Source organism: Rhodnius prolixus, unplaced genomic scaffold (assembly GCF_049639745.1).
Source record: "Rhodnius prolixus isolate KJV_2025 unplaced genomic scaffold, Rpr scaffold_8, whole genome shotgun sequence".
NCBI classification, from domain to species: domain Eukaryota; kingdom Metazoa; phylum Arthropoda; class Insecta; order Hemiptera; family Reduviidae; genus Rhodnius; species Rhodnius prolixus.
Window position 1 is genome coordinate 9,578,155 of NW_027411593.1, and position 22,069 is coordinate 9,600,223.

A 22,069-nucleotide genomic window follows, 5' to 3' on the forward strand; every position below is an offset into this window, starting at 1 on the left:
AACCATCCATTAGCTGTAGTTTATGTAAATAGTTGTATACAGGGTGTATACGGAGGAGTGGTCGAAACTTGGGGAGGTGATTCTACAGCTCAAATGCAACTAAAAATATTCTCTTCACTTTGGCCCGATTCTCAATAGTGTCCAAGATATTTGCATTTTTAACTTTTCCGTCGATATTCGCGTTTTTCCGCCATAAAAACGGCCGTAACTTTTCTATCCTTTATCCTACAACAAATCTGCTTATTCCAAACGACAGAGCATTAAATTTCCTATAAATCTGCTTGGTACAGAGCCTCAAAACGTTTCTTATAACAATGAAATTTTTACTTTAATGTCTAAAAAATTCGTTCTCGATGATTTCTGTTAAAATTTTCAACTGCATTTTCTCAATGATTAATGAATCAAGGAATCACATAATTTCAGAAAAAGTTGCGCATTTATTGAGCTTCAAGATCGTATGGATTTTTTTGGTTTTTAATAAAACCCTACCCCGAACAGAGGGGTGTAAATGCAGAAAAATGGGATTTTGCGAACTGACTTTTCATTACTAATTTACTCAAATGCCAATTTTTACCATTTTAGTAACCATTTTAGTTTAGAACAATTATTATTTTATAAAACCGAAGTGAAATAAATAAAGTTAAAGAAATAAAACAAAATTAATTAATAATAATTCAAAACTAATCAATTTTTGGAGAAGGAACAAAAAGAAAATAACCATTTTATTTTTGAATTATTATTAATTAACTTTGATAAAAAAAAACCTCCATTATGTCATTCAAATAAGTTGCAGAAGCAATTGTAGTCAACTACTGCGTTTTATTGCTACTTTATTTTTTACTTCCGTTTTATTAAATAATAATTGTGGAAAACTGAAATGGTTACTTTTCTTTTTGTTCCTTCTCCAAAAATTGACATTTGAGAAAATTAGTAATGAAAAGTCAGTTCGCAAAATCCCACTTTTCTGCATTTACACCCCCTGTTCGGGGTAGGGTTTTATTAAAAACCAAAAAAATTCATATGATCTTGAAGCTCTTGTGTTGAAATTATGTGATTCCTTGATTCATTAATCATTGAGAAAATGCAGTTGAAAATTTTAATAGAAATCATCGAGAACGAATTTTTTAGACATTAAAGTAAAACTTTCATTGTTATAAGAAACGTTTTGAGGCTCTGGGTTAAGCAGATTTATAGGAAATTTAATGCTCTTTCGTTTGGAATAAGCAGATTTGATGTAGGATAAAGGATAGAAAAGTTACGGCCGTTTTTATGGCGGAAAAACGCGAATATCGACGGAAAAGTTAAAAATGCAAATATCTTAGTCACTATTGAGAATCGGGCCAAAGTGAAGAGAATATTTTTTGTTGCATTTGAGCTGTAAAATCACCTCTCCAAGTTTCGACCACTCCTCCGTATACACCCTGTATAGTTAATAGAGGGATGAATGTGTGAAGCGAATGTATTTATAAGTAAGAATGGAGAGTGAGTGATATTCTAGTGATAAGCACCTAGACGATGCTGGCTGTATGGCGAAAGCCAATGCCAAAAAAAGCCAAAAGGCAACACAAAAAAATAAAAAAAGGCGTGTCAAAAGTATGAGTCCGTTAGCATACCAGGACAGGCTATACAGCAGTGTACTGCTGCTGGCTTCTGGACAGAATTCTCTCTGTGTCCATCACTGAACAGTGGAGCTGGAGACGAAAAAATCTAATGGGTATCTGCTGGAATCAAACCCAGTATCCTGTTCGCAATATTGAATTCATTTCGTTTTGTTTTCTTAGATAGTACTCGGCCAAGAATTTTTAAAGTCAGGATGTCATTTATAATTTGGATAATAGCTCAATTAATTATGTCTGTACAATGAACAAGAACATTGTAGATTAATAAAGAGAATGCTTAGAAGCTAAATCTACTGCAACCATTCTATTGTGGCTACCTAATGTAAAACTGTTAGGGCATAAATGTCGGCGAATGTAAACGGTTAAATGTGTTAAGTTGAGTGTGTATGGTTATGAGATAAAGTTTGCCAGTCGGGGCACGCTTAACCCAAGCAATCAAACAACAACCTCTGCAAACTGTTCCGTACATGGTGTGAATGGTTGGGCGTCAATGTCATTATTGTTCATGGTATAAGACTGGTTTTGTTGCTTGCTAAAAGTTAAATCTATTAGATACAGTGAAATAGACACTTTGAAAGGTCGTAATACTTTATTTAAGGCGTGTCAAAGTATGAGTTCGTTAGCATACAGGACAGACTACAACCAACAGGAATGGCTAATATTCCTGAAGAAGTGGCTAGTGCAGTTCCCCCAAAAAAGAATGTACAGGACGTATTACAAAAAAAAAAAAAAGAAGGGATAATGAGGTTCCAAAAAAATTGGAATTAAAATAAAATCTGGAGCTAAAATTAATGATTTCACCGAATGATTTTTTTAAAAAAACTTTTAAAGTTCACATCCGTACTAAAACTTGCCCAAGCACTAAACAATTACTCAACTAATGACGCACCAATAATCAAAAAAATAATAAAATTAATAAAGCAATAAAGCCGTAAGTTTATACTATTACCTATCAAATGTCACCCATGTATACAAAAGTCTTGAATCTTTTAACTTATTCACTTCAGATCTATTACAGTTCTTCTATTCAAAAAATGCAACCCTAGTACGTTTAGACGGTGATAATAAACTCCTTATGCTGGCATATGCGGACGATATAGTCATTTTTGCGAACTCCATAATAGATATTAATGAAAAACTGAATATACTGGAGGAATACTGTAAGCTTAATGAACTTACTGTTAACACTGCTAAAACTAAAATTTTATATTTCTCAAAATCTACCCGTCCAAAAAAATTTAAAAAGATACTCTATGCTGGTCAACATCCAATCGAAATAGTTCAATCATTTCATTATCTTGGCATTCCATTCTCCTCTACTGGAAAATTCTATCAAGCCTCCAAGCACTTTGTGTCAATGGGGAAACTGGCCACTAATAAAGTCAAAAACATTTTAATAAACGCAATAGCCACCCAACATAACTCAAGGTTAAAATTACTAAATTCAATAATAAAACCCACTATGCTGTATACGTGCGAAATCTGGGCATATCGATATTTAGACGAACTGGAAAGAGTTCAGCTTCAATGTATAAAGAGTCTGTATAATCTACCCAAAACAACACCTAACTCATTTGTCCGTATGGAATACAGAATCACACCAATCAGAGTAACCGTACTGAAAGCCATAATTTCTTTTATAATCAATTTACTAGAAATGGATAACTCCCGTTTACTCCGCGTTTGTTACAACACTTTATATTTGAATAATGCTACATCTACTAAAAAATTTGGATTAATAAACTATCTGGAAAAATCTTTAGAATCAATCAATTGTTTGGACACCTTTATAACACAAGACTCGCTGATCATTAAAAAAGAAAAAAACAATATAATAAATAAATTTATTAATAAACTCCATAGCGAAGATGTCGAAAATATTCTAAATAGTAAATACAATAATTTATTTAGGCTTGTTTCAAATTTTGGAGGGGGAGAAATGTATTTAGAAATGAATTGCAAAATAAAGAAAATAAGAGTGATTTCCCAGCTTCGCCTTTCAAATATAAACAATGCCAGGCTACATATTAATAATTCTTTTTATACGTTTGATTCTGATAACGTTTGCTTATTATGTGATTTGAAGCCGCCAGATAATTTGTTTCACTTCCTGTTCCACTGTCAAGCCCTAAACCCAATCAGATCTTTCTTTTTAAAACAATATGGCTCTCCAGCTAATTCAGATAAAGATAGTTTCGAACAACTTTTTGCAATTGACTCAATTCAACAGATAAACAATATCTATAATTTCTGTAATCAATCTGTTAAAATAAGAAGTTTTGTACTTTCAGAATTTTAGAAGTTACTTGTTCTGTTTTCTTGATTTTTTCTTGTGAAAGTTTTCTATATTCATTAATTGGTTCTTTCTATGTATTCCTTATGCAGACACAAATAAATAAAAAAATAAACAAAAGTCTTGAATCAACAATTAATCATAACATTGTTGCAGAACGTCAACAAAAAGATAAATTACCCAACAGTACAGACACAATCGCTAAATATTCAATATTTTCAATTAAAAATACATACAGCTTACAATACAAAAGAGTTGCCAAACATTTAACACCAAGCGAGGTTTAAAACTACAGTAAATTATATCTACGTTTGTCCATCTAATCCAGAAAAAAGAAAAAAAAAACGTGAACAGCAAACTGTTGTTCTGCAGCGACGTTTTCCGTGTAAATCGTCCAATGGTAGGAGGCTGCTTCTCGAACATAATTCTTCTGCAGTCTGATGGCCAGAATTTACAGAAAATTTGTTGATGGATGCACTACTCCATCATCACAGTGTCCTAAAACCTGTAATAAAATTGCTGATGATAAAATAATTAATGAAATCTTTCGGAATATTAGTACAGATTAAAAGGGAACATATTTACATATTGAGGGGGGGGGGAAATAACAAAAAACCCTTAGCTTGATACAGAAATCAAAGCTTTAAGTTTACTGAATTGTTTGGAAATATTTTCAAGTCTGAGCTAACTTTGATTTACCTATTTGATTTTTATTTTAGATATTCTGAAGCAGAGAGGCCTTAGCTAGGAACAAAGTATTCGTTTTCTGGTGACTTCAAGTTCGTACACAGCTGATCTATACTATTTGCTAAATGTCACTCTCAAATCTTTAAGAAATTGGCAACAAAAGAAAATCTCAGTCGAATTGATCATCATCTAGAACCCGTTGAAACTCGTCAACTTACTGGAGGACAACCATTACCAATCAGAATGGAGCACGAATATAGATTTGGTAGTAAACCATTTCGTCTAATTTACAACAAAACTTCTAATAAAAAATAATAAAATAATAATAAAACCCTTTTTATTATTTCAAGAAAAACAGAAAGCTCGGAAAATAGCAAAAAAAGAAATCCCACAACTTTTAAGAAATTGATCAGAACTATGCGAATTGTTGATGTAAACCTAGCCACACAATACATTTCTTTTTGCGCTCTCTGCTGTTGATATAAAAGATTACACAGAATAGAGAAAATATATCCCACAAGGGTTTACAACAATAAAATTCTAACATTCTCGCTGGCGGAAATATTCTTTTATTTCTGAAAGGCAGCCATTTCCTGGCTAGAGGCATGCTGCTTGATTCTCCGGGCATCTTTATTTCATGGCCCATCAACATCACGTCTCAGCCACTTCAACAACCATAAATATTATACCCACTCTACAAATCCAACAATGACTAGCGGAAAATTAACTATAGTGTACTCTTTTCAAATATTATTTCATTTATAACAGGTGAGTAAAACAATCATTAGATATTATTTATTTTAAACCGAACTCATAAACTCTTTAAATACTTTATGCTCTATTTTCTTCTGTTTTTAAAATTTATTTTGTAATTTACAATCTGTATACAGTATACAACAAGTAAATATGAAGAGTATGATGAACTGGTGCGGGAGGAGAGCAGGAGGAGAGAAGCTACCCAGCGGTAGCACTCTCTATAGGAGAGAGGAGAATGTGAGGAGGAGAGAGGAGAGATAGGAGAATAATGGCGTTTAAGCCTTCAGACTACAAGGAAGTCGCGGGGCCACTGGCGATTCAGTTGGCGAGGAGGATTATTAGGAATGTCAGAGGAAGCGAGAGACAGTTACAAGAGGATTAGAGCTAGTCGAGAGAGTAGTATGGAATTTTCGGTATTTTGTCTTTATGCATCTAAATTTAAATAAATGATGATCTTCGTATTTTCTTCTAATTTTCATATCCGCTTACTTATTTATTACTTACATTTTTACTTATTTATATTAATTAAAAGCTCCATTCCTAGCCACGCCCACAGGAAACTACTCTCCAATAGTAGTGCGATTAGTAAGTACATTGATTAGTCGATTTAAAAATGTTTTTGCTAGACCTATATACAGAGTGATCCATTTAAAACGCACTAATCGCTAATAAACCTTTATAGGAAAGCGGAAATCCAGAAAAACCCATTAAAAAACTATGTTTTTTTTGTCTAGTTTTCAAATTTTCCACCCGTGATGCTGTAACTTTATTTTTGGCGGAGTTACGGCCAAGAACCTGATTAGAGTTTCATAAGGACCACTGGTTTTGACAATGATTATGAAAACTACATAAAAAATTGTGAAAAATGACGTTGATCCCGTTTCGATATCCCTAATATTTGTCCAGATATTTATGATCAAAGTTATAATTCCTGATTGGTTTTCAATATTAATTTTCCACCAAAAATACACGTTTTGGGAGGTCCTCTGACTGCGAAAAATGTTATTTGTGACGCAAAGAACAAAAATAATAATAGTAATTAAAGATTTTAAAGAATGAAGTGTAAAGTAATGGTTGTGAGTGAATCAGGATAAATTTGTTTTATCATCAAATAAAAGCAACCATCACATCATTTTAATGTACCCAGTATGCAAGACTTCTTGACCTAACATTACGGTAAGATACAGCATCAGGGGTGGAAAATTTGAAAACTAGACAAACAAAAAACAAAGTTTATTCAATTGGTTCTTCCGGATTTCCGCTTTCCTAAAAAGTTATTAGCGATTGGTGCATTTTAAATGGATCACCCTGTAAATCCTGAAGTACTTCGGCCCGCGTAATCTTTCTACCTATCAATCCGGTCCCATAGTCCCTGTAAAGGTTGCACACGCCTGCCTTACACTGTTCTAAGATTCTGCACATTAGAAAGATGCTTGCCTCCAAACTTGCTCTAAAAGTTTCCTTAAATGGATTTTTCGATGAAAAATATGTTTCAAAGGAAAATTTTGAGACCCACAAGTATTGTATAAGGTTATATTTAGTCCCTATGATGGCATCTAAACTGAAAATATTATTTCTATTTCTATATTCCTTTCAATTTTTATTTTATTTTTTTAATATTCGTTTTTTAATTATTTAGTTACGTTAAATAAGCTTATTAAAGTTTTACAGAAAATATTTATGTTAATATCAAAACTTCTTATATCAAGGAAGCACAATAAAGTTTTTCCACTCACTTGTGCGGAAAGTGACACTAATGGGAATTTCCCCCCACTAGTGTGGGAAGTTGGGCATTACACAGCTGATTTTAATTGAGTAATGAGAACTTCCCTACATGGTTGCAGAAAAAAAACATTTTGACATGCCTCTCAATGCACTATTACTGCGATATTTGGTCAAACATAATTTCTATAAGCGTATATTATTTAGGTTTTATACTTAATCTTTCAATTTTATAATCCCCAAAATACCCAAAAAAAAGTCCCCTTTTTTTAAAGTATCCAATTAATAAATTTTCTTTAAAGTTTTTAGTCATTACTTTTCTTGAAGGAAGTGACTAGATAACGACCATTAAACAATATTAGATTTGAAATTTCATTTGGTAAAACGATATTAGACAACTGGCGAGCCCTTGGACATCCCATTAAATTGCTGAAGTAAGACAATATTCCATTAAGGGCGCCCCTTTGCTATCCAAAACTAAGAACGGCCAGCTTTCCATCCTGAACCGAATAAAGGAAATGACTTTAATACTTTGTGATCCAACGACTTCCCAAATTCTGTTCTAATTACTATAAGTATACTCACGCCTCAAATTTCGAAGAAATATTACTCACTCTGGATATGTTTAAAGATATGGAGACAAGAAAAATAAGTCCTTGCAAGCTTCAATAAACTAGTTACAGCGATTAAAAATGTTGATTCGAATGCTTGTTCTAGTTCAAAAGCTATTGGTGTATTCAAAAAATCGTCAAAATAAAAGAATATGGGACTAGCAGCAGAGTAATCACAATGATTCGAATGTCACACAATGCTTTGAATCACGAAAAGTACCTATGTTTTTTAAATCACAATATGGAAGTTTTAAATGAAATTGTAGGAGTCATTTTCCAAAATAATCTTAAAATACTGGAAAAACAGTAACAATAAAAAATGAACTGATCTAAAGAGAACTCTTTGCAGATTTCCTTAAAGACTAAATTACTTTGAGTAATTAAAAAGAAAAAATAAGCGTTTTTTGTGGTGTGCAGGGAGTCTGCATTAATTTTTTGTGGGTAAGGGGTCATTGTGGTATAAAAGAGAATGAAATTGTTGATATACTTGCAAAGGAAGCCACCAATAGTGGGGAAATGGCTAATTATAAATTACCACACACCGATATCAAAGGGTATAATTGCAAAAGCAGCACTACAAAAATGGCAGACAGATTACAATAATGGTGATAAAGATAGATTCTATAAAACTGTAGCAGATCAGTTACCTAGACAACCATGGTTTAAGGGAACTGTCACTAATAAATGGGTTGTTACGACAATAAGCAGGCTGAGAGCGAACCACGCGGTGTGCGGATCGTATCTACACAGGATCAACAAAAGGTCCTCTCTCCTCTTTGCGTAGATTGCAATGAGGAGGAGGATTTCAAACATATAATAATGATATGTCCACGTTTTGTGGTAGAAAGGAAACGAATGTTTGACGACATTACAGGTATTTAGATGCACCATTTCGCTACGAAGACATAATATTCTCCACCAACATTTATGTGCTTAAGTCGATAGCAGAGCTAGCAATGAAATATGAATGTGTTTAAAAGCTATAGCCGAATTAGAATGAATGGAAGAAAATGCTTAGAGAAGGATTACGTGATTTTAATTTTGGTTAAGCTATAAGGGTGGCAGGAGCACGGAGTACTGATCTATCCATTAGCTGTAAGGTTTATGTAAATAGTTGTATTTAGTAGAGGGATGAATGAGTGAAGCGAATGTATTTATAAGTAAGAATGGAGAGTGAGTGATATTCTAGTGATAAGCACCTAGACGATGCTGGCTGTATGGCGAAAGCCAATGTCAAATAAAAAAAAAAAAAAAAAAAAAAAAGCGTTCAATGGAAGTCACGAAGAAAAGCCTCAAAGAGAGCCTTAATTGAGGTTTTAGGCCTTAGAAAATTTGGCCTTTAATGGTCATTAACCCCTTAACGTGCACAATCGAGTTAACTCGAGCGCGCTAAACTGGCCAAACTGTGCACACTCGAGATAATTCGAGCGGCGTTGCACTTTATGCTACTATAATTTTTCACACTCGAATATAATCGAGAATTGAAAATAATGTGAAAGCAAAGAAAAGCAATCGTTTTATAGATATTTATCATTTACATGGGATTGTAAGCTCTAACAATTACTTAATCAAATATAAAATATAGCGGTTTTTTCAAAAAAAAACTGTGCATTAAGGGGTTAAATCAATAATAATTTCTAATGGATCGCCAAGAATATTAGTAATGATTGAATTAATATTAAAGTGAAATTGAAGAAAATTAAAAATTTGATCAAGTAGCGCCATCAATTTTGCTTGACAAAGTGAAAATCTAGTTCGAACAAAGAAAATGTTTATTTAAACACCCCCCCCCCCCAAATACTGGATTGAATAATCGATGTGGCAAACGCTGGCTCAAATCTATAATCGAACAATAATATTATTATCGACAAGCATCCCCGGTAAAGGATGGTCAAAACAAGAATGGACGGTATAAAGGCGGGAAAAACTGGATATTGTAAAACTAATCGCTCAGGTTATCGCTTCATTTTGGAATATGAAAATGTGAAAGAGAAAGAGAAGTTCCATGAGTTTCTCTTTTATTACTAACAAACATTCACACAAACTGTGAATACATTCACAACAACAACAACAACAAAAAAAAACAAAAAACCTCATCACACAACGACAAAGGAGGAATAGTAGTAGCCCACCAGTACCCCCTTTAATTCGATGCCCGAATAAACGATGACTCCCGGTGGCTACCCCATTTATCTTGGGAGTTAAAATCGATTCAGCGCGCTCTCGAACTGCGCGCGCGTACCTCTTCCAGCTTTTGTATTATATTTGTCCTCTAGCCATTCGCTCTGCTACCTATCAACCGGTTTTCACTATAAAATAAATTGTTCCCAATGATTGTTTTAAAAAAAGTTAGGGGGTGGAGGGAAAGAAGTCTTTTAATGAATGAATATATTGTGTCACTTTTACAGTAATAAGTTTTTTTAAATAAAGATAATAAATTATTAACTTTATTCTGTATATTATTAGATAAGCCAGCAGCCATGAATTTATTTCTTATTATTTAATACAAACAAAAGGAATAAAGTTATTTGAAAAGTTAATACGGCTCTCAAAGTTCTAGCTAATATCATTTCATCCATGAACTAAATTTGAGCCATACTAAATTCTAATTGACTCAATAGTTTGTAGAACTACGTATTAAACTGAAATTACACCTTACAAAGAAAATCCATTCAGTTGTTTTTCAAAGAGAACTCAAAAAGTAAAAATATGGGGAATATGGAAAAACAATACTATTGGATGAGAAATTTCCACCACTAAAGTTGATCCAGTCAGATTTTCTTTCTTAAAAAAATCCTATTTTCTTCCTTAAAAAGCTATCATTTTAAATGATATGGAAAAAAGAAATGGGAATAAAAGAGCTATTTGCATTCTTAAAAGAAGAAGAAGTCGCGAACGAGAAGAACGGTTGCAGAAGATCAAAATTTTTGTGGAAGATAAGGAAAGAAGGAGCCCTTCGGCAAAAGGGCCGATCATTAATCAGGGATAAACAACTAAAAAAAATAGTCAATTGTTTTTAGGACTCACGAACTTATTTCAGAGGCAATTCAGAAGATTATAAAAGGCTATTGTTTTTGAACGCTTAAAAAAAAGTGAGCTTAATAATGAGCAATACAAGGTTTATTTTAAACAAATAAAGGTGTTAGGCGACTCCTTCTGTTGTTCTGTGCTCAGAGTGGATGAAGAGAAATAAAAGCTCTAAAAGAATTCATCATGGACAGAGTATAGCACTTGATTAAGTGCCAACGATCATCACATCCTAATGTCAAGACCTAAAACTTGTGGAAACACAAGATTGCTCTTTTATAGCATCAAACGACAAAAGGAGGAAGAGGACGGCTCTGTTATAACCATAAAGGAAAGCGTAAAAAACCAACCCTTGTAAGAGGAACAGATAATTCACGTGATTGGTAGAGTGTTTAAGCCAACAATGCACGAGTACTACTATATCAGTGGTTCCCAAACATTTTTGACCCATGGACCCCTTCTTATAGTCAAAACTTGCCCAAGGACCCCTTTTTATAGTCAAAACTTGCCCAAGGACCCCTTTTTATAGTCAAAACTTGCCCAAGGACCCCTTTTTATAGTCAAAACTTGCCCAAGGACCCCTTTTTATAGTCAAAACTTGCCCAAGGACCCCTTTTTATAGTCAAAACTTGCCCATGGACCCCCCTTTTTATAGTCAAAACTTGCCCATGGACCCCCAAGTGAAAAAGCTACATAAATGCATAGTATAAAAATTGCAAATTTAAAAAAACATTTTGTTGAAGAAGTATTTATTAAAATTATAACTTTTGTTTAAAATAAAATTTAAAAAAAATTAATAATTCGGATGAACGTGATGAGATGTTATGAGTCTATTTATATCCGGCTCAATGTTTGTGAGTAGCAACCGCAAATCCCCACGAGTAATCTTTGGTTCAGGTCTGCATGAAGAGCCGTTAAGTGTTTGACAGTGAGCAAGCAAATCTTCATCTCTATTTTGCGATTTCGAAAGATTTGGAAACTGAGAACGTTCTTCTCTTCCCAAATTTTGTATTTACAGAAAAAGTTTTGCTACAAACGCAAATATTACGCTTTTAGTTTTGATTAAATTTAATTGGTCACCTTGTTAGTTTCTAATTTCCTTAATAATAAAAATTGATCACAGTTTTATTATTGCATATTGAACCTTGCGCGGACCCTCTGACGTTGTTCAGGGACCCCCAAATAAATTTGAATTTTCCACGGACCCTCTGAATGATACCGGGGACCCCTGGGGGTCTCTTCAGCAAGTCAAAAAACTTGGATAGGTTCTATGAAAGTCGAGTTGTTTTATCGGATAGAAAGCAACACTCTACAGACAAATACGAGAGTAGACAGTGCTGGCTAGATTTTTATCAGGACGAAAAGAAATCACTGGAATTGTTAGATGATTTTCGAAACTCGATTAGAAAAAAATTAGAAGCCATAAGGTTTCTTCATGTTATTGATCAAAGAGCTTAACGACTAATCGATTCTTTAAACAAATTGATTACCTTAGAGATCAACGTTAAGAAAGGCAATCAATCGAAGAAGACACATCTCCTAGTAGAAATCACATACATAATTTTTTATATCTACATACTACATAAAAGTGCATTACATACATCTTTAAATTGGGCTACATAATTACCAAGTTTACTCAAAATATTGGTCAACAGGTGTGGTGTGCACCCATTGGGAATCAAAGTCAAAACAGTTAACGATGGAAACAGTTAGCAATGAATCCACAAGGGAGTTCATTAATTGAACAGAATCAGTACATAATGTATATGTTTAACATTAGGAGTTAATGTGATGGCCATTAACAGAGACAATGGGCGACATTCAACCGTACAACATATCGTAACTAATTACCATAGGAACACCATTTAACTAATTATATACTCCACTAATCCTAAATTAATTAATAGTCAATAAATATAAATAAAATAATGTTTGTTTTAACTGATCTTTGGGCAAGATATAGCTAAATGAATCTGGCGCTCATGGACGTCCTAAATTAAACTCTAGCAGACTAATCACAGAATTTCTCTTTCTGGAAGCGATTTCCAGTGATGGTAACGAGAGAGAACTTTGTACGAAAGTTGGCAGTGAACTCAAAAAAGCTTCGAATGCCAATGATCTCACATGTTTATGATCTTTAAAAAAAATACAGGTTCAAGCTTATTAACATAAAATTTAAAAAGAGTGATGTGAACGATCAATCTTCTTTCGTTACAGTTCTCAACATAATAACTCAAATAACCTTTAGCAAACTTGAAGCATAATAATACTCTTAGTATATAATGCGTAAATCTGGAAAATCCCTAAAAATATCTAGAGGGAAGCGTACACAGGCAGAGCGATCCTAATTTCTAAAAACCATATTAATTAATATTGTTTTTAATTTTAATTTTTGAACTCAGTGGAGCTCAAAATGATTGAGGGCGGCAAAGGCTTTTAAAAGCAGAGAAGATAATGGAGCACTTCGCAGGGCCGCCAGGAATCACATTATCCAGAAATCGGAGATTCCAGGGAGACAATGCGCAGATATTCGCTTACTAGGTCTTAAATTGTTCATGAATTTTGAAAGCAAAAAGCAAATATTATAAAAACAAAATCAACCAACAGAGAAGATAAAATAGATCTGCTCAAAACAATTTCGCAAACGTACAGATAAAATTCCATAATGAACCAACCAAAATACAACCAATGTTGCAATCCAAACACTGCTGAGCAGCAAAACGACAATTGAATTCAATTGGGATCTTATTTTTAAATATAATATATTAAAAAAAACTGACATATTACGAAAAAGTGGTTGTCACGAACTCTAGTAGAATATAGACATTACTACAGCTTTCATGTTTGGCCGCTAGGTAGGCACATACCATTCTGCACACTATCTATACCCAAATCATTCTGATACTTTCAAGGTTTAACGCAAACTAACAAATAGAATTAATAAATTACCATTGTAAAGCGCATGTAAATGAATAAAAGATGCTTTAAATAAATCCTAGTTCATCAGCCAGAAACACTGTGCCATCTACAAGTTACTCTGGTAACTAAACATGTTGCCATTTAATGCCTGTTCAGCTATCTAGTGTCCTTCCTAGAAATTAAATTTCTCTTTTTTATTTTAAGCCCAAACTGTAAATAATATTCTCATGCATTGATGGTCATACTCACATTAAGATAAGATTCCTTGTTAAAGCTATCTGCCCGATAATACAATCAAAACTTCCAGAAGGATTTCTATTTATTTCTTTTGCAGTGATTTTAATTATTGCTCTGCAAGACTGGACCTGAAACGTGTAAATCATTAAGTTTAAACAGCTTTTCATTGATACTATGGTCTGTAAATAATTTGTTTTCTCTTACTTTAAATTTTCTTCTTCAATTTTCTCAAAAACTCTCTTCGATTACGTGGAAAATTTAACTTCATGGGTTAATGAGAAAAATGATTTTAAAAAAACATGAAGAGAACTCGTGATGAATTAAAAAGAAACTAAGTCGAAGAATAAATCCTATTATGTTTCTATCAAATGGAGCATCAAAATTTAATCAAGATATATGATTTGAAAAAAAAGCCACCTGGAATTAAAATGGATTTATTGATGCGCTGCACTTGAATACAAATTTTCTAGTAATAAAGATGAGAAAAAGAAGCTTATTTTTAGCTTTTAAAAAAAGTAAGCTCTACTACCTAGATTTTTCATTTTTTAATGCAATCAACTTGTATAACTGAAGAACTCAGAAAAGAACTCATCTAAGGATCAGACAATGACGAGATCTTTCTGAGAGCCTTGCAGAGATTCTTGATCTAAGAACACCAATCACAGGGTAGGGAATTACTATCATTTTCGGTCTTCTTACTTTTTTAATTTGTTTATGCCAAGCTTTGGGCCCTAGAGTCTAAATTACCTTCAGGCTTACTTTGATTAATTGAAATTTTACATGGGTTTTGATTGCATAATCTAAACTGTACTTATCATAATCAATAGTTAACTATTGTTGTTAACACATACACTTTAAACCAGCAACTATGTAAACAAATTGTTAATGTACAGTTTAAATATTTAACTAAAAACCAGTGAGCACAATTAATTAATCAGCCTTAAAGCCTTAAAGGTATCCTGAACCTTAAAAATTGGCAAGAAAAAAGATTAAAACTAAAAAGGAATTGGCAAGCATTTATCTTCCATCTTACAGCTTCCCTTTATAGTTTCAGTTAAGTGTAATCTTTGCCCTCAATTCATAGGAATTGAATATGTATGAAAAATTACGATATCCACAATTCAGAGAATTATCGTTGATTTTATCCATCGAAACGCGCATGTTTTTTCAGTATAAAGCTAAACGGTTTCAGATTTTTATCCATTATCAGAGTATAATTTATCAATTTGCAGTAGAGAATTTGACTTTAACTGACTCATGTAAAGTGTAAAATGGAAACAATGATAAAGGCAAAGTCATTACGATAAAATGGAGAATCAAGTTCTGGTGATGGATGAAAATCCATCACTGGTCACTTCTTAAGAAGAAAAAATCCAATTTAATTCAAACTACACAACATGAGGCACTTTATTATCACACCTGGTGAACAGTTTGTAGAGGAGTCATAAAGAAAAATGATCTCTTAAAAATCATTTAAGTACTAACAGAAGCGACCATAAAATACAAACTGAATACCAAGTTTGTGCTTTCAAAAGCTTTAAGATTTTTAAAATTCCTGAGACTGCGGCACAATACGATAACAATACTAATAACATGTATTTAAGCATAAGAAAATAAAACAGATGATTAAAAACATTCCTATCACATGCTCTTAGCAAAACATTTATCATAAAATACCCAAGCAGTTCACGTTTCAATAACTACAAAAGAAAGCAGACTGCAGTTCAATTCCGGTGTTTAGTAAAACTAACTGTTTTCTTGATTTATAATTTAGTAAGTCAAGATTACATTGGTTTAAGTTTATAAGTTTTAGTTCATGCAATAAGATAATGTACCAGTAGTAGTTAAAGATGAACTTTATTCAATAATTTTATATAAAATCTATTTTAAATTATAAATATACCATAGAATGCAAATTGTAATTTTAAGTAAAGGCAGCAACACATTGTTCTTACAGGAGACGAAAAAGTTTCTATTTATTATATATTCAATTTAGTTATGATCTATTTTTGATTGAAAATATTCTAATATTAAGGTTTAGGATTATAAGTTTAGTTACAGACGATAAGGAGTTAATCTGTTTGTATTCAAAGAAGTAGTTTCTATCAATTAGTATTCTAAGTATTGACTATATGTATCACATAATTCTTTGGTTAAAGATTATAATTACAAGTGCCTGCAAAAAGATGTTAATTCTAAAATAGTTTATGTTTATAGCCAGTTCTTAAAAGTATAATCATCAACGAAACTATTAGAACATGTATAATCAAAAATATATTATATAAATGTTGAAAATTAATAGATAAAAACTGCTACTTTAACTATTATATGACTTTGAAGCCAATAATTTAAGCAGTAATCTTAAATCCTAATCTTGAACTTTACTATTAAAATATCATTATAAAAAACTAGTTGATAATATAAATTATAAGTTTATATTAGAATTAAAATATGAACTAACCAATAGAAACTACTTCATTGACTATTTTCAAATTAACTTCTTTTATTACTATTTGAACCAAGTCTGATTCCCTGCATTTTTGGTTTAACATGACAATTCTAAGGACAAGCAATTAGATATTATTCTTGTAACAGTAAAAGAAATATCTTGTATTCATTATATTCAATTTATGCAAAATATATTTAAAAAATACATATTCAATTGTGATTAAGATTCTACTTTTAAGTACGGACTATACATTGATATAGTCCTTGTAGTAGACTAAGAAGTAGTTTCTATTTATGGTATGTATAGCAAGTGCTATAGAATACTATACTATAGAAAGTTCACAATTCTTACCTAATAGTCAGGTTGAAGATTATAATTGTAGGTATAAACAACAAGATGTTAATCTTTCAGCAGTCAAAGCAGTAGTTTCTATTTATGGTATGTAAAGCACTTTCACAATACTTATTCTAATAGTTAGGTTGAAGATTATAATTGTAGGTATAAACAACAAGATGTTAATCTTTCAGCAGTCAAAGCAGTAGTTTCTATTTATGGTATGTATAGCACTTTCACAATTCTTACCTAATAGTCAGGTTGAAGATTATAATTGTAGGTATAAATAACAAGATGTTAATCTTTCAGCAGTCAAAGCAGTAGTTTCTATTTATGGTATGTATAGCACTTTCACAATTCTTACCTAATAGTCAGGTTGAAGATTATAATTGTAGGTATAAACAACAAGATGTTAATCTTTCAGCAGTCAAAGCAGTAGTTTCTATTTATAGTATGTAAAGCACTTTCACAATACTTATCCTAATAGTCAGGTTCAAGATTATAAGTATAAGCAACAAGATGTATGTTAATCTTTCAGCAGTCAAAGCAGTAGTTTCTATTTATGGTATGTATAGCACTTTCACAATTCTTACCTAATAGTCAGGTTGAAGATTATAATTGTAGGTATAAACAACAAGATGTTAATCTTTCAGCAGTCAAAGCAGTAGTTTCTATTTATAGTATGTAAAGCACTTTCACAATACTTATCCTAATAGTCAGGTTCAACATTATAATTGTAAGTAAAAGCAACAAGATGTTAATCTTTTAGCAGTCAAAGCAGTAGTTTCTATTTATGGTATGTATAGCACTTTCACAATTCTTACCTAATAGTTAGGTTGAAGATTATAATTGTAGGTATAAACAACAAGATGTTAATCTTTCAGCAGTCAAAGCAGTAGTTTCTATTTATGGTATGTACAGCACTTTTACAATACTTATCCTAATAGTCAGGTTCAAGATTATAAGTATAAGCAACAAGATGTTAATCTTTCAGTAGTCAAAGAAGCAGTTTCTATTTATGGTAAATATAGCACTTTCAAAACACTTATCCTAATAGTGAGGTTGAAGATTATAATTGTAAGTATAAGCAACAAAATGTTAATCTTTCAGGAGTCAAAGAAGTAGCTTCTATTTATTGATAGCAATGTAACTATTTGAATATCCACAATCAACTTTAAATAACACATAAATTGTGTAGTAATAAGTATAATCTACTACTTTGGCTATTATAAGAGTAATATTTAATAGCCTGTGCTTATAATTATGATCTTAAACCTTCCTATCAGAATATGTAGTCTCAAAAATTGAATTAGTTTCTTTTACTAGCCGCTAGAAAGCAGTGCTATGTTCTGGATGGTATGATTCCATTCAGGTTTTTCACTAACATTTCTAACCATCCTATTGGCTGAACACATTCTTTTATTAAAAGGGGTCGAATGAAATTCGTGATAGGAGAGGATTACCTCCCTTGCTTTCATTCATGTATTAAAGGGGATAGAAATTGTTTTGTATCTTTAAAATCTTTAAATGTAAATCGACTTTTGGTTTTCAGTATCTGCCTATCAGAAAATTTGATGAACTTGAAGAAAAGTTTCGTGAAGTTAGAAAATCAGTAAACGAAGTTGTCAATAAAATCTTGTCTGCTATCTGACATTTCATGCGAAATAATGCAAAAGCTTACCTGAGATTTTTTTTTTCAAAGGTTATTCGAACATTGGAATTTTTTTTTTTGTCTGCCAGTATCCTCATTCCTTTCATACCCTCTTTCTTGCATAAAGTTCCTACCAGTGGCGCAGTCAAGGTGCTGGAAGAACGATGATGATCACTCTAGCGAAGTCATACACATGTAGCAGTACCTATTCATAAGAGCCGCCATTACAATCACTGAGCATAGCCTCCACAAAGGTTATAACACCTGATAGATTTCAGCCTACAAATGTTAATTAGGAAATATATGAAAAATGACTTTTCTTTTCAGAAAGAGTATAAAAAAAAAATTTAAATTTAAATAAATAAAAATAAAACAACCCCAGCCAAGGTTTAGTTGAAGTTTTACAGGAAATGTTTTAAATATTGATTTAAATATATAAAATAAGGAGACCTTGTTTACCAAAATTTGTAAAAATCTTATGAATTTGTGGCAATATCAATGAAAGTGACCATTTAATAAAATCAATTTAGTTAAGTGATCATTTTTGATGACCAATTTTGGCTCAAATATTGTTTTCGGTGCTTCTGGTAGTAAATAATGTTAAAATTAACTTTAATTAGACTCAAAGAATCTCTAGTCAAAAATCCGCACAATTGGAGGCACTTCCTTTTTCGAAGAGGTAAGAAAAAGTAACAATTGACTACAGAAATTGCGTTACAAAGGAGCATATTACAATATTTCGAACAATGTTGAGTGAAACTTTGTTCTTATTATGTTAACCTATTTAAAAACATGATTTATTGTAATGATTTTGGTCACACCTGTGGTAATCTAGAAACAAGAAGCTACTTGATCACGCGAGAGGTCAACAGAACTAGCAGCTTAACCTTATTTTAAATATATGTAAAGGTAAAGAGTTTTAAGTTAAGGGTTAAAAATGGTTTAAATTTGCCCATTTAGCTGGCTGGAAATGTAGAAAATATTTTGGGAACCAAAAGTGTAAGTACGCCGAGGGAAATCAAATCAAATTCAAGTCGCAAGTACCTTCAATACTTAATTAAAAAAAATAATTCAACAATACGTATTGATTCTTCTGAGAAGTGATGTGTCTGATTCTACACTAAACAAAGACCAGTTCAGAAATACAGGAATAGCGGCGATACAAAGGAGCATATTACAATGTTATCAAACAAAGGAAGGTGACGCTGCAAGATCTTGCTGATTATGATGGTCCTCACGGAAGTCACTCTGAACTTCCTTACTTAGATTCACTTAAAGCTTGTCTTTTTGGAAGTTGAAACTAAGATTTGATTGCATTTTTACGATTTAAACAACCAGCTCGTGTAATTTTTTTTTTTTTTAAATGTTTAAGGCGCGTCAACATCTAAGGCTTTTTCCAGTGCACTGCCGGCCTCCGGACAGTGTTCTCTCGTTACAGACAACACTGTCCATCACCGGACAGTGAGCTGTAAGAAGCTCCTAGGAAGAGAAATTCTAAGGGCCAGCAGCTGGATTCGAATCCGGAACCTCCGCGTGGGAGTGCAGTAGGCTAACCGCTCTAGCTAATCCCTTCCCTGTGTAATATTTTAAAAATGCATCCTTGTTAGCGCAATAAAAGAGGAATACAAATTCTCAATTATAATCTTCAACCTGACTATTAGGTAAGAATTGTGAAAGTGCTATACGAGGGTCGTTTGAAAAGTCCGTGCAAAAATAAAAACTACTTAATTTTTTGGGGTAAACCTTTTTTATTTTTCAACATAGTCTCCTTTTAGGCTTATACACTTCGTCCAACGCTGCTCTAGTTTGTTGATCCCTTCCGAATAATAGGATTTGTCCAAGTCTGAAAAATAGCCATCCGTTTCTGCAATCACCTCCTCGTTTGAATAAAATCTTTTTCCCGCCAGCCATTTCTTCATATTGGGGAACAAATAGTAGTCCGAGGGAGTCAAGTCTGGAGAATAGGGGGGATGTGAAACGAGTTGGAACCCTATTTCCATTAATTTTGCGACCACAACTGCTGAGGTGTGAGCTGGTGCGTTGTCGTGATGGAAAAGGACTTTTTTGTGGGCCAATCGTGGGCGTTTTTCTTGCAGCTCGGTTTTCAAACGGTCCAATAACGATGAATAATATGCACCTGTAATAGTTTTACCCTTTTCCAGATAGACGATGAGGATTATTCCTTGCGAAGCCTTTTTTTTTGGCGCAGATTCTCCTTTGGTAACCCATTGTTTAGATTGTTCTTTGGTCTCAGGAGTGTAGTGATGTATCCATGTTTCATCCACAGTGACGAAACGACGCTTAAAGTCCTGTGGATTCTTCTGGAACAGCTGCAAACCGTCCTTGCAACACTTCACACGATTTCGTTTTTGGTCAAGCGTGAGCAATCGCGGCACCCATCTTGCGGATAGCTTTGTCATGTCCAAATGTTGATGCAAAATATTATACCCGTTCATTCGAGATGCCCACAGCACTAGCAATCTCACGCACCTTCACCCTTCTGTCATCCATCACCATATCATGGATTTTATCAATGATTTCTGGAGTAGTAACCTCAACAGGGCGTCCAGAACGTTCAGCGTCACTTGTGCCCATATGGCCACTCCGAAAATTTTGAAACCACTTATAAACTGTTCTAATCGAAGGTGCAGAGTCACCATAATGTTTATCAAGCTTCTCTTTAGTCTCCTGAGGCGTTTTGCCTTTCATAAAGTAGTGTTTAATCAACACACGAAATTCTTTTTCGTCCATTTTTTGAAAATCACTCGACTTCCTCGATTCAAACGAATGCCAAACACAAAGAAATAGACCGATCTGGCTGAAACTTGGTGTGTGTTCTTCCAAAGAGATGCTACTAACTAAACATAACCTCGATACGCGCCAGTAGTGCTATCTCTCTGACTTTGCACGGACTTTTCAAACGACCCTCGTACTTCTGAAGATGAAAGCTACCAAACTGGATCGCTCTAACAAAAGAATCGCGTCCTGTGTAACGTCCCCATATCGCAGACCGCCGTGACAGACCGCTTTCTGTATGCCCAAAGCCTTAACTACTCATGCTCCGGGAATATTGATCCTCCAAATATTATAGTAATTGTTACCACAGATAGTATACCATTTAATACGAGTAACTACTTTAAAATATGAAACTTTTTCCAGAATATAGTCGAAAAATTAATTTGTAAAATTAGTTTTCCAAAGTTTTAAGTCGAAAAAACAAAGTTTATTGTAAGAGAAGAAAAGAAGTAAAATACTAAAAATTGAAGTATAACGCCTCGATCAAGTTCAGTACTGCTAGAAAAAGGACTTACAACGTGACTTTACAAAATGAACAGTTCTAGTTCTTCAGCAGCCAGTGTTGGTACTTTTTTCTTTTGGTGAAATATATCAGAGCTTTCCCATTTACCTCTGGGATGGAATAAAAGGGAGCGCACAATATAAACTAGAAGTGAACAAGAAAAATGATCTTCAATTCATCAAAAAGAAGATAGTTTCCATATTGAAATTTCAACCACAGCGACTGTCAGTCTAGATTTATTATCTTCGGTTACCTCTATAATACTTCTGGCTTTTTTCCTTCTTCTTACATTTCTCGACTTCCATTATGGCAAAATTACTGTTTATTTATTTACTCATTGCTGAGTTACAATCCGGTTTGTAAGTGTGGCCCTGAAGAGCAAAATATTATCCATCATCTCACGTTTCCATGGTTGTAGGCTTCGTGTAGCCATTTCTTTCTCCCAAACTATTGTTTGGGGTCTAGCT

General features: G+C 33.0%; 2 long non-coding RNA genes across 3 annotated transcripts in view; one reads left to right on the plus strand and one right to left on the minus strand.

Moving 5' to 3' along the window:
* Positions 1-5,775, plus strand: part of LOC141450819 (uncharacterized) — a 108,679-nt gene extending 102,904 nt beyond the window's left edge. The window contains exons 5-6 of the long non-coding RNA XR_012456339.1: positions 4,632-5,367; positions 5,490-5,775. This is a non-coding gene — a long non-coding RNA (uncharacterized lncRNA). The remainder of the gene's footprint in view (positions 1-4,631; positions 5,368-5,489) is intronic.
* Positions 1,379-20,790, minus strand: LOC141450818 (uncharacterized). 2 transcript variants are annotated; one of them, XR_012456337.1, is made up of 5 exons: positions 18,335-20,790; positions 14,076-14,288; positions 13,884-13,999; positions 13,665-13,806; positions 1,379-4,417 (listed from the first exon to the last, which is right to left on the minus strand). It is a non-coding gene; the product is annotated as an uncharacterized lncRNA (long non-coding RNA). The 2 variants fall into 2 exon arrangements; XR_012456338.1 differs by lacking the exon at positions 18,335-20,790 and adding an exon at positions 15,291-15,471.
* Between the last annotated feature and the right edge of the window lie 1,279 nt (positions 20,791-22,069).